Genomic DNA, 15,904 nt, shown 5'->3' on the forward strand with positions numbered 1-15,904 from the left:
CCTGTGGCTGCTGAGAATCCCTTGCAAGAATAGAACAGTGCCATGCCTGAGGTTACCAGTGTTCTGCACTGCAAAAGGGAAAAATAAAGGCTAGAAGTTAAAAGCTTTGAATTAAATGTATAAAATACGTTAGAAATTATTTATGAAATGCACTGGCAGGGAAAGGAATGTGATTTGGAGTCATTTAAGATCAGTCCTTCAGCTTTCTTTTTGGTCTCTTGCCTCCTCAAGAGCTGGCAGAGCTGACAGCAAAAAGGGCTGCAGGGCACTGGCACCAGCAGAAAGCAAGAGTGCAGGAAGAAGTTTCTGGAAGTTTAAGGAATCCTGAGGTCTGTCCAGTCTGCACAAAAGGAAGTCCCTAGTGAGTAGCATCTTCTCCTCACTCTTACCATCAGAAACAAAGTGTACCAAAGCTCGGAGGCTAAAAAAGGGCATTTAGGAAGCTCCATTGAAGCTGCAGAGCAGTTATGAGTTAGAGTTTTACAAATATCAGTGCTGGATAGCAGGGAGGAGCATTGCTGTTGCTTACCAGGGCAGGAGCTTGGGTCTGTTTGCTGCCAGACTGAGGTAGGTTCCCTTGCAAAGACAGAAATCATCTCCTGCCTCCTGAGCTCTGCTTTCATTTGCTCTGCAGCTGATTTGCCCTAAGCAGGATTCCTGCTGTATGTTGTAAACAAGCTGGCTGCTTTCCTTTGTAGCCTGAAGAGCTTCAATTTGGGAATTGTTTATTTTGGAAAAGAGAAAAAAAAAATGGAAGCTTTATAACCTGGCCTGCTCACAGGCTGCCTCGTGTGTCAGCATGAAATGGTTCTGTGCACAGAGCTTTTTGCTGCCTTCACGTTTCCCAGGTTGGCCCTCCTGGTACCAAATGGTGCTCTAGAGGCGTGTGAAACTCAGAAAATACACTTTCCCTTGTTTTACAATTGTAATAGAGACTCCAACCCAGATGTGGACTGATGCCTGTGTACTTGAGTTTTTCACCATCTCCAGTTCCTGCTGCTCTCTGCTGATGCAGCTACAAGTGCAGCAATCCCCACAGGGCAGGAGAGGATCTTGGGCCATGGAATGGAGAGCAGGGAGTTGCTCAAGGAGGGACACAGGAGCTCTGCTGCTGCTGGCTGGGCTCTGTAATCCGTGTCCAGCTTTGCCTGTGACCTCAACGGCCCTGCCAGTGATGGGGATGGGCAGTGGGAGCTGGGTGTGCCTTCAGCCCTTTGTGCTGAGCCCGAGAGCCCGAGCAGCCAGACACTGTGAGCCTGCTGCTGTGTGCAGCTGGGCCTGGGCTGCCCTGCCTGCACTGCTGCTGCCATTCCTGCAGTGCTGCTGCCCTGCTGGGAGTGCTCATTCCTGCAGTGCTGCTGCCATTCCTGCAGTGCTGCTGCCATTCCTGCAGTGCTGCTGCCATTCCTGCACTGCTGCTGCCATTCCTGCAGTGCTGCTGCCGTGCCTGCAGTGCTGCTGCCCTGCTGGGAGTGCTCATTCCTGCACTGCTGCTGCCATTCCTGCAGTGCTGCTGCCATTCCTGCAGTGCTGCTGCCCTGCCTGCAGCGCTGCTGCCCTGCCTGCAGTCAGTGGGTGCTGCTGCCTGAGCACAGGGAGGCAGGGCCCTGCCTCCTGCCAGAACAGCTCACAGCGTGGTCTGTGCTCGGTGGGGATTTTTTATGGCTTGATTCTGCAGAATCTCTGGGGTGTGTGGGGAGGGAAGTAGGGGCAGGTCAGGAAGGGATGAGTTTCTGTAGGTGGAAGCACAGGAGGAGAATTCTGCCTCGCTGTTGTGTTCTCATAAGCTTCTTTGAGCCTGCAGAAAGATGATAATTAAGCTAGACAGAATCTTAAGCTTTTGCCTTGCCGTGCCAGCAGCACTTCAGAGTCTCCTCTAAAAGGAGCTGTGCCTTGTGCTGGTTCTGTGCATGCTTAGCTGCTCTCACACCATATGGGTGCACAGCAGTGCCTTTGTTTTAGTCTGACCTTGACCTTGAGGTCACAGGCTTCTGAAACTCTATGGGACATGTGGACTTAGCCTGGCTGTTGTAGCTACATCATCACTTCTACCTGATTTTTTCTACTCTCTAAATGTAGCAAAGTCTAGATGTCAGAGGCTTGGAGCAGTGCACAGAATTAAATTAAATCTTTTCACCTTCAGTGCCATTGTCAAAAGGAGGAAGGGAGACTTGGATAACTGAGAAGTGTTTAGATAAACTGCATCGCAGTAACAGTGAGGGGTTTGCAGAGACCAGAACCAGCAGAGTCAGACTGTACCTGCTCTAGTAAGTAGTACACCAGCCTGTGCAAAGATTGCCAGCTCATATCCTTCTGCAGAGAAGGTCCTTGGGGGTTTAAATAGAGAATTTGTCAGGAACAGCACCTTGACTTAAGTACTGGTGAGATGGATCACAGAGAACGAGATCTTTGGCATACTCAGATCCTGTGCTCTGTCACCTGCGTAGAAAGAAGAGGTTGTGTGTGTTGTTATTTTAGTCTCCTGTCTTGACAAGAGTGCAGAGTTGGTTTCTGCCTGGACCTGAATAAATCTTTGTGAAGGTTGTTAGCACCATTCTTGCTCAGAGCTACTAAAAAGAGAGAGGAAGCAGTAAGGGAAGAAAGAGAGAGATTAAAGGGGAAAACCCAGTAGGTTATAAATGCATTTTCCTCTGTGCTGGAGGTTAAATAATATTTTATGTGTGTGACAGATACTGTGATTAAGGAGCTGTTAGGCAGAATGAGAGCTGGGCAGCAAAGGGAGCAGAGATGCTTGAGGGAAAAGGGTACTAAGATGTTCTAGTGCTGAATTCTCTTGTGCATGTCTACTGTGTGATATGTGGCTTTGTGTGCCTTTCAGTGGAGGAAAAAAAAAGGATCTTCTACAGACATTTAGGGTGTTTTTCCCTTTCATTGCTTTAGCATCTTTTCTGTCTGAGATGTGTCACTGGTTACTAGTGACATTGCTTTAGAAAATGGCCAGAGGCTTTAATCTCTGCTGCTACTTCAAGGTCTAGGATTAGGCCCCACAGAATGGCATATGATAATCTTGTACATAAATCATGGCTTTAACAAATGGAAGAGGTTTATCCTGTTTACTCTGCTGCAGACAGACTCGCCCCTCTGCATCTTGCTCAGTTTGAGGGCTCCTCAGTCACTGCAGAGCCTCTGGAGTTCCAGCTGTCATCCTATACCCCTCATTCAATTCAGAGAAGCCTGGGCACTCCGACTGGGTTTTAGATCAGGTCAATAAATACCTGACCTATGCTGGGCTGTATTTTAATGCATTTTCATGTTCCACAGGCGCCTGTCATTCCCAGAGGCTCTTCCTCACGCCGCACGGAGCTGCCTGTGTAAGCTGGGCTTCAGACAGGATGATATGCCTGTCTCATCTCATAAGCTTTTTACTTCCACTCAATGGACAATGTCTCATTGAAGCAGCAGCAAACAGGGAGCAGTGTGTGCTCTTAGCATGCACTACAAAGCTCTGTACTTCACTCATTTAACACAACATGGGATTTGAAGCTCCCCCCGCTTCCTTTTGCAGAAGACAGTGTGTCATTCCTCTTCTTCAGCTGTGTCATTCCACTTCTCAGCTGATCCACTTCTCACTGACAGCATGGATAGAGCAGAAGGAGAAAAAGTAAAGAGTCTCAGTTCGGAGGCTCTTTGTCCAGATGGAAAATAAGAGAAAGCCTGGCATGTTGAAAGGTCCAGGTGAAGTGGAAACTCATGGCTGTTGAATGTTTGTGTGAGCAGTGGGATGGTCCTCGAGATCCTGTGGTGTCCAGCAGAAGTAGATCCCATGAAAGAGGTGGGCATATAATTTTCCAAAAACTGGAAATATGTTACCTTCCCTCACTGAGCAGAGGAAACCATGGAGTTAACAATCTGATGGGTACATTAAAGCAGCACACAGTTGTGACAGGGCAATTATTCTAAATCCCTCCGATTCATTTGCATATATTAGATTGGTTGGGGAGGGACCTGCTGGGTACCGAGGTTTGTTCTGCCTGCTATGTGAGCCTTAACTCAGTGGATGTTTGTTTCCTGCTTCCTTAAGACAAAACAGCTCTTTGCTGGCTCCCTTTTAGGATTAATGCGTTCCTAACACCTCTTGAAAAGCCACAAAGAGAATTCTGCTGTTTCCTGCAGGTGGTGGGTCGGTGGCTGAGGCAGGGATGGCAGCAGCCCTTTCTGTACGCCCCCAGGGCGGTGTTCCACGGCTCCAGCACAGCCTCCCAGCCGGCTGGGGTCCCTGGCAGCGCTCAGCCCCGTGCCCCCTGCCCGCCTCTGCCCGAGCAGCCCCGCGGGCCCGGCTCCGCTCCCGGATCGCACGGCTGCTGCCCCAACGCCATCAGCAGAGCTGCAATTAGAGAGCTGCAATTAGAGAGGAGGCAGCAGGGCAGCGGCTTACTGCACAAGGGTCAGCATGGAATCTGTCAGAACGGAAATAAATACGGGACATGACAAAGGATTTAGCTGCACTGTGTCTGAGGAGGCTGGAACTCAAATAGCCAGGGCACTGCCAGGAAGGAGCTGGGAGCACTGGGGTTTAGACAGAGGGGGGGAAAGAGGGAAAAAGAAAACCAAAACTGGGTTTTCCTCCTGACCTGATAATTTCAAAAGGGGCTTCTAAAAACTTTCTGAGAGGTAGGTCATGTAGGTAAACCATTGCCTCAGGGGGATCTGGGAGAGTTATCCAAGTTATCCACAGTGCAGATCCTGGGAAGTGACTCACTGACACCAACCAGCGTAGTGGGGTTTGTGCAGAGGGAGTTCTGGGGACTGTGGCTGCAGCCTCGGTGAAACGTGGTGGAATGTGGTGGAATGTGGTGGAATGTGGTGGAATGTGTAGCAGAGAGCAGGAAGTGAGGAGTGCCCGTGCAGGGAGGAGCAGGGCCCTGCTGGCCCTGCTGCCTCGGGCTGACTGGCATGCTGCATACACAGCTAGAGGATGGTGATTGGGTTCATTTTGGACTCACTCAGGCTGCAGCCCAACAGGACAGCATCTGCTTTTCTGTTTGCTGAAGAACATTGCTGGAACTTCTCCGTATATGCTCATTAGGAAACCCATTGCTTGATTTTATTAATATGTGATGATTTGGCCCCTTTTACCTACAGAAAATTACTTTTCAGAATAAAATGCGAGAATATTGGCTATGAAAGGGGAAAATAAAGAGTGTAATTGTGTTAATTATCAGAATACCAGACATGTAATTAATATGCCACAGGAATAAAGAGCAAATGTACTAATAGCATATAATTGGACTTAAACTACACCCTTGGTAGAAGTCTCTGCAATGGAACTGTTGTGTTTGTGCTTCTTTTCAAATTAGCAATAAGGAATAAATTAACATCCATTTTCTTGCCCGTACAAAGGCAGAATCATATTGTGGGGCCGGGTAATGAATTCAGAGAATGCCTTTACATTCCCATATGGCTCTTGGGGAGGGGAATACTCATGCACATGGCTCTTCTCCCTTGCAGGGGAAGGCAGAGAGGAAAACCTCATTGTGTGACCAGATGTTTGCAGAATAGCATGAGCCTAACAAACACAAAACATCTGTAAGCTGAGAAATGAAACACTGTCTCCAGTACCTGGTGCAAATGTAGAGCTGGTTTGTCCACCCACCCTTTCACACCGGGTGTGTTCCTGGACGGAGTTGTCAGACAAAGAAATGGGGCAGGGGCAAGACACTGAGGGACACAGAGGGACATCTTTGACAGAACTGGGAAAAAACCATAGTTCTTCACTCAGCAAATACATCAATAAAGCCTAATATTATTGAGGTCCTTAACAAGTGTTGCTTTTCAGGTAAAGAGTTGAAAGTCAGTCTGTTCAAGGTATTTCAAGGTATTTGCAGTATATCTTGACTCAAGGTATTTCAAGCTATTGCAGCACTTGTTAATTTTCCCTCCCTTCTTTGTTCCCTTCTTTCCTAAATATGTAAATGGAAAGCCTAGAAATTCTGTCTTATTCAATTGTAATGCACCTGTCACCACAGTATGCAGACACCTGCCTTTTGCTTCACAGAAGTATTGTGAGAGTGCATTAATTAACGCTTGTAAATGCTCGAGGTCCTGGGCTGGAAGGTGCTAATGAGTTGTAAAATATTATAATGATGATGCAGAATATTCAGTCTCTCTTTGTAAGGAAGGACTTGCATCTCCCCTTCATGGCTTTCATGTTTCTGGATGCATGTTTTGCTACAGAAGGTAAGTCTGAGCAGGAAGAATTGAACAAGGTAGAAAGATTGCTAATGCTGCTGGTTTTCTTGGGAGGGAGCTGGTTGGTTTCATGTACTTCTTTGCTTATTGAATTTTCTTTTTGTCTCTCTGATGAACCCCTACTTCAATGGCTTGTTGAGAATTCTCTGAATGTTCAGAAATGTCAGGGGAGAAGATTTTCTTCTTCAGATTGCCAAGGCCTTCATTTGCATCCCCTAAATCAATTCTCATACATGATCAAAGCAGTTCTGGAAATTTTCAAGTGTGGGGAAAACCAGTCCTGTAATTTTTTTTGTCCTCTAAAATACACAGTCAGGTTCCAAAGCATTAAATAATAATAATAATAAAGTCTTAATCTACTGAATCTAAAAACACTCTAGTTTTAAGCCTGTGTTCAGAGTGTGTGTATTGGGGACAGCAAGCCTAGGAATTATCTGACAGGTCACCTATGTGTGTTTTGTCTCCAGCTGGCAGGGGCATTGCTCTGGCATTGTGCTGTGCAGTTTTCTTTTGAATGATCTAAAAGATGCCACTACTGCCTGTTGCCTTTTGAGAGTATTCTGGGGTTTCATAGACCTTGTTGTGCAGAATGAATCCTTTATATTCACCCTGAATTATCTTTTGCTTAGTCTCATAATTGTTTGTTCTTGAGCCATGTCAGAACCAGAAAACACCAAAATTCAAATTCCCCAAATATTTCAGGATTGTCCTCTTTCCTTTTCCAGTGGGGATGAGAGCAGCTAGAGTGCTGCTGTTACAGCTTCTCAGAAGCTGCTCTCTTGTTGCCCTCATCTAATATTTAGCTTGGGTGTGCATGCAGCTCTCTCATGAGCTTAATTACTGCACAGTCTCTGTGGCAATTGGTCCCTCCTCAGAAGTGGTTTCAGGGCAGCTGTGATAAACTGGTGGAGGAGATAAAGCTGGGTTTAACTTCCCATTAAAAGAAATCATCATCTGCAAACACACTACTATGCAGACATTAACTGCACGGAGATGAAAAACAAGCCCACACTTGGTACCAGTCTCTTTATTTGAAGATAACCATTTTCTCAATGCAGTTCTAGACTATTTGAAGTTTGGGCCCTTTCTCTTTTGTCCCACTTCAAACAAGAGTCATGTCTAATAATTTGCATGCATTCAAAATCGTGGATGATCCTGAGCTCTAGCAGGCAGCTCCAGGTTTGATGTTGATGCAGCCGAGCGTGTCCTGCTGCTCCCTGTATTCAGCGTGCACTGCCTGCCTTCCAGGAGCAGGCAAATGCATTCATTTTCCCCTATCACCCCATCCTTCCTGCTCTGGCTGCTCAGCTCCACTCTGACAAGCACAATAAATGTGTCCTCCTGGGTCCTTGCAAGCCAGGCATTAGTCACACTGTGCATTTCAAGGACATCAGGCCGATAGGTTTTCAGCTAAAACAGAAAACACGTTCTGCCAGGAGCCATTTGTTCCAGTTTTGTTGCTTACCAATAAAATAAAGATCAATGGTTTTTTGGAACCGGAGAAGCGGGTCAGAGAGAAGGAGGGAGATAAGTGGTAAAATGAAGTTGCTGAAGTTAGTTCCCTGAATTTCTCTGGAATAATGGCATGTGGCATTTGGGATAGAGTGAGGATCTGTCAGCGTGGGAAATGCAGTTTGCTCTGGCAGACAGGAGGAACAGGACAGCTCTTGCCTAACAGCAAGCAGCACTGGTGCACAGCAGGTCCCACTCTGGGTGACTGAAATCAAATTGAGTTTTGTGACACAAAATGAGAAGATGTTGTATTTGCTGCACTTCCAGAGTAAGTGCCAGTGGAACATCCGTGGTGACAGGGATCAGGATTTCACGTGGCTGCCTCACCTCGTGTGCAGGGCCCATCCCGTCTGTACCAACCTCTCAACTGCCTGTTCAAACCTCTGTCAGCAAGGAAACAAAGCCATGGAACTGATCCTAAAATACAGCCTAAAGAATTGTTTGCTTTACTGAGTCAGTGCCTTAGTCACAACTGACTCGGAGGAGTTTTGCTTAGAAAGTGAAATGCCATCAATGCCTTCTCCTTCCTTGGAAATTTCCCAGCTTCAGCATGACTGATTCAGCTGATTAATTCATCTGAGCTGGTAGTGTTACTGTGTAATAAATAAGGTTTACCCAGACATAGCATTTCTTCTCTTAAAAGTGTCTCTAATTCTGCAGAATCAGAACAATTTAAACGAGTCCTGATGGTAACACTCAAGTCCCCTTCTCGCTGTGGTCCATGGTGCTCTGCTTTCTCCTGTTAAAATGCATGGTACAGCCCAAGTGAAATGCAGAGCTCTTTTAAAGTGTTTTTGCCACACCTAATGATAATTTATTTTGCAAAAAATGTTTTAATAGAGGATGTGTATGTGAATGCTGACTGGCCAGATATTCAGCCCTCTTCAGATGCCTTTATATTGACATTAAAGCTCTGTCCATAGTTAGGTTCCCAATCAAAATCCAGTATTTGGGTGAGTCCTGGGTATGTGTTACACCGTGTACTCATCAATGGGCAATCATCTTTCAACTGATGAGATCCTGCCGAGCAAATCTTTACTAATGGGGTGGTTCTTACTCAGACAGCACGTTAGTAAGCCTAGTTGGAGAGCCACACTGTGCTGGACAGTCCTACTCTCCACACAAAAGCAAAACACGTCATGCAGCACCCTGTCAGCTGAAGCTGCGTTGGCAGAATGTAAAGACTCAGCTCTCTGGCAACAGATGGGCTCCAGGCTTCTTCTGACATGATCTGCCATCCAGCATATGTTAGCCAGGCTGAGAAATCAAGGAGGTTTAGACTGAGGCTTTAGCTTTGTTTAAAAAAGGAAAGATGTCTTAGCTCTTGATGGAGCAGCTGCCCTACAGTCCACGGAATAAAAGCGGAGTACCTTGGCTAAGGGAGAGCTCCAGAGCACAGGATGGCACTGGGGACGTTCAGCCTTGGCCTCGGGCTCTGCAGGGTCCTGCTCTGCTCTGCAGGGTGAACAGCGAGTGCCAGTGGTTGCTTTGGAGCGTGGAAGAGGGAGAGCATTTTTCCTTTGGACACCCAAATGCACAGGCTGGGACAGAGCAGATTCTGTCGCTGGTGAGACCCGAGGGGCTGCTCCAGGGCAGTGAATACGTTGGGTTCTCACCTCTGGTTTCTGCCCCATCTCGAGTGTGGGGTGACCAGGAGGTGAGCCCTGGGCTCGCCTCGGGAGGGAGGAGGAGGCTTTTCCAGCACAGGGCAATCTTGGTATTTAAATTGCACAGAAAATAAGGAAATACCACATTTCTAGGATCCTGAACATTCTGGACTTTATTTTTATTTCACTGTGGGAGTGAAATGGCTAATAGGTACAAAGCATGAGTAGTCAGATCTAATTATAACATAAGTTGGTTGTAATTTAATTGTCAAAACTGAGATCGTGGTATTGATTATTTTTTCCTTTGTTGAAATATTTTCTCATTGAAATTTTGGATAGTAGAGCAAAGAACTTTTCTATTATAGGACAAGTTCTGTGCAACTTAATGAAAATTCTTGATTTAGATAGCACTTGGAAAATTTTCCAAACAGAAGTAATCTTTTGCTTTGATAGAAGTCACTACACTAAAAGGGTTTGTTACTCCACAGGACAGACTCAGAGATGCACCAGGGTGTGTTTGTGTTTGGACACATTCTTGCAGGATTGCACTTCTCGGGCTGGCAGAACGGCGCGACAGGGGTGCTGGGTTAAAGGTCAGGTTTGATGATATTAAAGGTGTTTTCCAACCTAAATGATGCTGTGATGGTTAGTACCGGATGCTTGCAGCACCAGGTGCTGCAGTTTGTTCCATCCCAGCTTCTGACTGGGTTTGTGTGTCCCAATCCCAGTGCAGCCCTGTACCTGCCTGCCGCTGGCATCAGCTTTGGATTGGTGCACAAGCATTCAAATAGCTTTATATGGGGTTAATTATTTCTTAAATATCTTCATACGGGGTTTAACTCTTTCTAACGACTTGGGGGCTTAATCAGCATTTATTAAATCAGCTGTGTGAGGCTTTGGAGGGGCAGCAGGTTCCCTCAGCTGCGTGACGCGTTGGGGAGGCCGCGCTGCTCCCTGCCCGCAGCCCGGGTCAGCCCGCGGGAAGAAACCGAGTGCAGCCAGAGCGCCCGAAGCAGGGGATGCACTCCGGGCCCGGCGGGCGGGAGGTGCCCGTGAGGGAGCGCCATGGCACCGGTGCCCGTGAGGGAGCGGCGGTACCCGTGAAGGAGCAGGATGGCGATGCCCGTGAGGGAGCGGGGGTGCCCGTGAAGGAGCAGGATAGCGATGCCCGTGAGGAGCACCATGGCACTGGTGCCCGTGAGGGAGCGCCATGGCACCGGTGCCCGTGAAGGAGCAGGATGGCAATGCCCGTGAGGCAGCACCATGGCAGCGGTGCCCGTGCCCATTAGGGAGCACGATGGCGAAGCCCATGAGGGAGCTGCTGTGCCCGTGAGGAGCACCATGGCACCGGTGCCCATGAGAGAGCAGGGGTACCCGTGCCCGTGAGGGAGCACCGTAGCGCCGGTGCCCGTGAGGGAGCGGGAGGTGCCCGTGCCAGTGAAGGAGCAGGATGGCAATGCCCGTGAGGCAGCACCATGGCGGCGGTGCCCGTGCCCATGAAGGAGCACGATGGCGAAGCCCGTGAGGGAGCTGCTGTGCCCGTGAGGAGCACCATGGTATCGGTGCCCATGAGAGAGCAGGGGTACCCGTGCCCGTGAGGGAGCACCGTAGCGCCGGTGCCCGTGAGGGAGCACGATGGCGATGCCCGTGAGGGAGCACTATGGCGCTGGTGCCCGTGAAGGAGCAGGATGGCGATGCCCGTGAGGGAGCGGGGGGTGCCCGTGCCAGTGAAGGAGCACGATGGCGATGCCCGTGAGAGAGCACCATAGCGCCGGTGCCCGTGAGGGAGCACGATGGCGATGCCCGTGAGGGAGCGGGAGGTGCCCGTGCCAGTGAAGGAGCACGATGGCGATGCCCGTGAGAGAGCACCATGGCGCCGGTGCCTGTGAAGGAGCAGGATGGCGATGCCCGTGAGGGAGCGGGGGTGCCCATGAGGGAGCACCATGGCGGCGGTGCCCGTGCCCGTGAGGGAGCAGGATGGCGATGCCCGTGAGGGAGCACCATGGCGGCGGTGCCGCAGTGCCCTCAGCGCCGGGGGCGGGGCGCGCCGCAGCCCGCAGGGGTCCGCAATGGGCTCTCCCGACGCCCCCCGCCCCGCGCCGTTGGTTCGCTCCCTCCCCCGCCTGGTGCCCGGCGCGGGCCCGGCCGCCATTTTAGGAGCCGCCGGCGGGGTGGGCGGGGGAGGGAGGGGAGGGACGGCGAGGGCGCGCGGGGGAGGCTGCGCGGCGCCTTGGCGACGGCCGCGGTGCTGGTCGCCTGGCAAGCCGCGCCGCGGGCGGGCAGGGGACGGTGTCCTTGGCGCCCTGCGCAGGGGAGGGAGCGCGGAGGCGGGCGGACACCGAGGCTAGGGGAAGGGGGGAGGATGGAGCGGCGGCCGGCGCGACTCCGCCGCGGCCATTGCACCTGCAGAGGGGACGCGGGGATGGCGGCTCGTCCTCCCGGCTCACCTGCGCCCGGCGGCCCCGAGCCCTGCCAGCCGCGGCGGGCAGAGCCCGGCCCGGCCCGGCCCGGCGGGGGATGCGCGGCGGCGGCGCTCGCTGTGTCCGGGTTACATAACGGGGCCCGGGGCGGGCGGCGGGCGGCACTTGTTGCCGGCAGCGTCCAGCGGCAGACCCGGCCGGAGCCGGGATAAAAGCCCTGGGCAGCCGGGCCTGGCCGGGCTGGCTCCGTGGGAGAGCCCCGTGCGGGGCTGAGGCGAGCAGCGCCCGGGCCAGCCCGCGCGGGTTCGCGCTGCTGCGCGGGCCTGGTGGCTATTGATTGATCCCCAGGAGCAGCAGCATCATACGCATTGCGGGGCTGCTCCCCGGCAGGCTTCTGTGAGAGGCTCGGAGACGCTCCCTCACCTGAAGGTTACCCCTGGCATCGGGAGTGCTGCTTCTGCAAGATTCAGCTGATCGCATGATGAGATTTAAGAGCGTTGAATAGCAGCGTACATTAGAAGTGCGGCTGTAAAATGGCTTATAAATACGTTGAAGGGGAGTTCTTGATCTAAAAACCAGCTCGTTATGGGCACATCTTGCTGCAGTTTCCCTGTGTGGAATGAAGAAGCTGGTGCTGTAGTGTGTTGAGGAAGTCCTCCGCCAGCTGTTCTGACAGTGGCCATCATTTACCTGTGTAAGATCCCTCAAGTACAACCTGTTCTTGGAATCGTTAAATGTGGTATTTACCAGACCAGTACACAAGCACAGTGTCTTTGAATTCCATCGTTTGAAATTAGGAATAAGATTAAGATCAAAAGCCGTTTCCCAAGAAAGCTGCTTGGAAACAAATGGCAAATTTAGGCAGCATTATCCAGGACAGCGCTGGTAGGCAGATTTTCTGCAGCTTGTTGGAGGCAGTACCTGTTTTCAGTCAGACCTACAGAGCTGCTGGACTGCAGGTCCTGATCTGTTTAACTTCATCACACATAACTGAGTTAGGGAATGAAGGCTGCTTTGGCTTAGTGTGTGCAGTTGCCTTGGTCCTTGCAGCATTTTGGCTGCTGTAGGTAGGCCTGTTAATAATATTACGTGGAGATGCACTTAGGGACAAATAAGCTCTGGAGGACACCTGGAAAGCTGCAAAGGCTGCTCATTTTTATTTCCCTGTTGTTAGGAAAGGCATTTGTTTGGAAGCATTTATGGTGAGCTTTCCATTTTGTGCTGTATTGCCAGTTTCTTTTTTTTTTTCAAGCACAGTTGAACTTGCCATTTCTGCCATTCCTGTCATTGGAACAGGGGAGTGAAAAGTAGTTTCTTTTTTGATAATGGAAGGAAAGCGAAACAACGTTTGAGGCATGTGATCTTGCACAAAAGGCAGGTGTGAGCTAGCTGACCTACCATCCTCCCTGTAGGTGTTTTAAGGGGTTCAGAGAGTGATTTTGGGTTCTGAAGAGGCATTTTCCTGTCCAGCTGGTGTGAAACTCTTGATCTAATCGAATTTGTTTGTAATTGATCAAGCTGACCCGAATGTTTGAAAGCTTGTTGCAGTGGAAGAGCAGTACCCAGCAGTGCACTCTGTGTGTGTGGGTGAAGCAGTTGGGTGTCTCTGACCAGAGCAGGATGGCAGTGGAGCAGAGCAGTTCCTGGAGGAGGAGGCACTCAGCTCCCCCTGACCAGCAGTGGCAGACCTCTGCTGTCTTGGGCCCCTTCCAACTCACTGCCATTTGGGGAGGGTATTGATGAAAGTAATACTATCTTGAAGAAACTTTGCTGATCTGTGATTATTTCAGGAAGTTTTGTGGTGCTGTGAGTGTCTTAAATCCAAACCACAAACCACTTTGTTACTACCACAGTCTTGCTGCAGATGTTTCTTTGACATGGGAACAGCCTTTTTAATATAGGGCTGGGGATTAGGTAGATTTCTTTCTCCTTTCTAGAGGCAAGGAAATGTAACACTACCCTAAAGCATTATGTAGAGACAGTTTGGCTATTTATGTGGCCTGTTCTTTTTTGTTCTCCAAGTATTTATGAAAGTAGGAAAGCACTGAGAAGAGAGAGAATTAACCAGTACTAGACCTCTCTACAATGTATAGTGCTTGAGAAAGCATTGTGTACACCCATCTGTTCATGTAAACAATTTTAATCTCTTTTTCTGTATGTGTTATTTAAAGTAATGCACTGCTGTGGAAACTGAAATGGAGGAGACATGGTCTGGGCAAGCATGGTTTCCACTGTTTGGAATACTCCTGTGCTGGTTGTCTTCCCCCGTGTTACCAGGCTGCAGGTTGTGCTGTCTGTGCTGGGGTAGCTGGAAGATTTGTCAGCAGAAACTTCTCTAGACTTAATAAATGTATCTTTGGTTTGAGGTTGTAATGTTTCTGCAGACACAAAATCACCAGTTGCAGATAAATGCAGATAATTTTTTTTTAAGGAGAAGGACGGAAGCTGGGCTCATGGGCTTCAGTGTGCTGTGGAAGTTGGAAGGGTTGAAGTTAAACCCAGGTCAGGCCACAGCTCTGCATAATGTGAACATCCCACAGCTTACAATTCTGGTGTTCTGGGTAGAGCAGTGTTTCCTGCCACAGAGCCCAAGGATGTGAGAGCTGAGTGGCTTGTGGCTCTGAAACTGTTATGCAGAGAGGAAAAAACTTCTGTAGTCATTAAAGTTTTCTGAAGAAAAGCTCTTCTGCCATTTTTCTGAGCCTTATCTCATTCTCTTTAGTTCCATTGGGAGAAGTCTCTCAGAAACATGGTTTGTGGTGTTAAGGGCCACATATCTTGTAGCATTATCATTGTTGTCAGAGACAGGAGTGATACCTCAGCATGGGAGAGTTCAGTGAGGCGGGAGCCTTGGTCTTAAATAAATCTTGTTTTGCACTCTAATTTATTTGTTTTGTGCTGATTGACTCACATTGGCTTCTGCAGGGACTAAACCTCCTTAGGAGTCTTTAGAAAGGATTATTGGGAACCTCAGTGCCTTTGAAGAAGTGTCTGTCTGTCCTTTGTTTATAGTGTTAGGTCTCATCTCACTTGCTTTGTGTCTGACTGAAAACAAGTTGCAGCTACTGCTCCCAGTGGGTTTCCCTGTTTCAAATGGAGTCAACAAGTAGAGCCAGAAGTGCCAGCTATACTGGGGTGATGTTTGCTGTGTTTCTGAATACTGTTTCCTTTCAAGGGGTGAAGTTTATAAATATGACAACAGTTAAAAGGAAAGGGGTTTCCACTCTTGCACTATAATTAGCAACATTTAAGATAACATTTATTAAATTGGTGTTTGTAGTTAAAGGCTTATGTTTTCTATTTCAGTCTTCTGTTTAGTGTAAAACATTTTAAATTTCACTTGAAATTAAGGCTTTGTTGTCTTAATCCTATTTAAACTGTTTTGTGGTGGAATCTTTGTTTTCTCTGCCAGGCTTTTATCCAAATTCAAATTGGGTCTGTATATCCTCTGTCTAAGGTCTTTGGTGCTCTGAATGTTTCTTCTGTTGCAGTTGTGGATAGTAAAAATTGCAAATAGTTTCTAATCAGTCATTTGCATGTTCTTAGTTTCATCAGGCTTATAGCAAAACTTCCATGTATCTTTGTACAAATAAAATCAGATTTAGGTAACTGGTTCAGTGGAGAACAATAAACTTTCTAAAAGTGGTGATAAACTAGTGATTTTTCTCTAGGCAAAACACAATTTAATAAAACCCTGTTGAGTCCCTACAGCTGTTGGTTTGAATGTGGTGTTTGAAGAGTTACAGGCTGATAGTGTGGGCAAGTGATAGATTATAAATGTTATCTTGTGCTCCAGTGTACGGCAGTTTGGCTTCCAGAGCAGGAGTTAAAAGTGCTCCTTAACTGTGGCAGAGAATCCAAGACAGATGTGAACCTGTGGGATGGATTTCCACCCCAGGTTTTCCTTCAGCCAGGAGCCATGCAGGGTAATGGTGGCTGTCCTTACTCAGTCGTGTCCTGGGGCATCTCCTGGGTGTTCCAGCTGGGTCTCCTGGGTTCACTCCCTCCTGCTTTGCTGCTGCCTTCAGTTCCCAGCAGTGGAAATGGTCGTTGGTCTTGGAGCCTCGTACTGTGGGTGACTTCCACACCATCAGGGAAATCAGCCTTTGAGCAGAGCTTGTGTTCACTTTTATCCCATTGTTCGGACCTGGTTGT

The 15,904-nt window shown here is 48.9% G+C and overlaps 1 long non-coding RNA gene across 1 annotated transcript; it reads left to right on the forward strand.

Annotated features, from left to right (window-relative positions):
• The first annotated feature begins 1,613 nt into the window (after positions 1-1,613).
• On the forward strand, positions 1,614-6,584 carry LOC120511117. The gene is made up of 2 exons (XR_005629672.1): positions 1,614-3,793; positions 4,135-6,584. It is a non-coding gene; the product is annotated as an uncharacterized LOC120511117 (long non-coding RNA).
• The last annotated feature ends 9,320 nt before the right edge of the window (positions 6,585-15,904 follow it).

The sequence above is a fragment of the Passer montanus genome, unplaced genomic scaffold (assembly GCF_014805655.1).
Source record: "Passer montanus isolate IOZ18808 unplaced genomic scaffold, ASM1480565v1 scaffold62, whole genome shotgun sequence".
NCBI lineage: Eukaryota > Metazoa > Chordata > Aves > Passeriformes > Passeridae > Passer > Passer montanus.